Here is a 2,478-nt window from a genome sequence, read left to right on the forward strand (position 1 = left end):
GGATTTGGGTGACGGTAACCAGCTTGGCTATATTACCGCCCATTTTGTGAACCTGAAAGGTCACCTAGATTTGTAAATCCATAGAGAATAAAGTGCTATTGTCTTCAGAAAACCAAATCACTTGTTAACTATATCTTATATTTGCATTAAAGTTTCTTCCAAAACCCTTCGAGCCAGGTATTTGAAAATATGCGGTATTACAACCCTAACAGATTTTATATTGTGAATTGTAGGTTTTCGATTTAGGGTTATGTTTGAGCATGTTTTATTTTATATTGCCTTAAAGGAACATTTAGACATTTTTCATTTATTTTGAATTTTCAAACTCATTTTTTCATGTACTATAATTATTCAAATGTGATTTTCCAAGTTTTGTTAACTCTAAACCTAATATAGTCTATATATTACTATACATGATTTTATTTATACACTGGCTATTTGTACCGTCATGATGTGTGTTCTCTATAGCTGCTAACTATGGTACAGATAAGATAAGACACTATAGGCACGCTAGTTTTTGGGGGTTTGTATTAAAGCATGAAGCCATTTTGATCGTCAAGAATGATATTAAGTAACTTTGTTAGGATTAGGTAGTGATGGTCATATGTTTTTTTAATGCCCATTTTTGTACCGTCGCGGTGCGAATAGCCACGGCCTTTTGTTTATTCGAATTAATCATCTTTTGTCATGTATTAGATATCAATACAGAATATATTAGTATATATAGTATAATATAGATCATATTGAATTATAAAACTTATAATAACTTTAAAAAGATATAGAATTTATTGTTCATCAGTCCAGAATATTTAATCATTCCTTATATAACTATGCATGTTTAAAACTGCCTTATGTATTAAGAATATTAGAGGATTAGATATTTGTAGTTCTTCAATAGCAGTATTTATCAAATGAGTTCTATAATATTGTTTGTCAAACCATTAGGACAGGGGTTTTCAACCTGGGGGGCAATTTTGAAAATTTTTGGGGGTAATAAGGCACTTTGTAGCCTAGATTAAAATTTTTGGACAATTATGATTTAAGTTGTTTTGCTCAGTCAAGCTATATTCTCTGAGAGAATCATGAACAAGTAAATATTATAGAGGAAAGTAGGGGTGGGGTGGGGGAGGGGGTAATACAATAGATCAAGCACCCTGAAAGGGGAGAGAATAAGGTTGAAACCCCCTACATAGTTGTACTGTATGTATGTATGATGTAATAAATTAATGTGTATAACGCCTGTGAATATAGTGATAATTCACCAACTTATATTATAATTTGTTTATGGAGTGAGTTCTGTATTATTGTTTGTCAAACCTGTAGGAGAAAGTTATTAGCTGGTTGAATATGTATTATGTAACAGTATTTATTACATAGTGTTATAAAATATTAAATGATAACTAAATACCTTTTGTGAAACAGCCTGAGCAATTTATATAAATATGAATTCTCGTCTAGAAGTGAAAGTTCTTGTTGATCAAGAATGGAAGTTTGTTTCAAGCAAAACTGACTTGAGATAATTTCCAGTCATCTGATTGGACAATCACTATAATTCATTCAGAATTTGAGTGTATTAACCAATCAGATTACTTTATTTCTTATAATTTGTGATTTTATCTGAGTAAAGTTAATATAATATTTATAACACAGGGTCATGACATAATGGTGTCTTACAGAGGGCATTGTTTCAAATTGATTTCCCTAATTCCCCTTCCCCCCAATAGATCAGGGATTGCTGTATACTTGGTAAAAAGTGCCATTTCTTTTGTAAATAGTTATATAGATAAATTGTAATTTTACATGGATTATTACTGAGAATAGTTATATATTTATAATGTTGAACGCCTCAATTTCAATTTGGAACTGATATTCCAATTTTCCAAATAATTGGTAAAAATTCGATTTACTGTTAAAAGTAAGAGGAGACATAGTTTTTCAAAAATTAAGGAACTTATTGGGTTTCACAGAGTTCTTATTACATCAGCCTATTTTTGGTTTGATTACACCTGAAGTCAGAAATTAGCACAAATTTCTTTTTTTCCCCCAGACAGCAGACACAAAAAATATAGATTGGTCTGGTCTTGGTATCAAAATGATAAAAATACAAAAACCAAAATGGCTGGGAATGAAACTATGTCGTTATTCCAATTTTAATTAGTGCTCTTTTATATTTCATTTTTTTGATAGTGGGAATTTTTTATATTTTTTATGCATGTTTTTATTTTTTGTAACCATTTTTTTGTCCTTATTTGAAGTCTTCATTTGTTCAGTTCACTTTTTGCTCCAAAAACGAGCACAGGGATAGAGATAAAATCAACCTGAAAGTCTAGACTGAACCATTACTATGAAATATGCATGTGCAATGGAAAGAGAAGAGTTCAATAGAGGTCTTGGGGGGTGTAAGTAATGGCAAGCACTATTTTCTGTTTTATTTCAGACTTGTGTCTATTTTTACCCGTTTGGAGATGTCAGGTCTCA

This window comes from Lottia gigantea (assembly GCF_000327385.1).
Source record: "Lottia gigantea unplaced genomic scaffold LOTGIsca_124, whole genome shotgun sequence".
NCBI lineage: Eukaryota > Metazoa > Mollusca > Gastropoda > Lottiidae > Lottia > Lottia gigantea.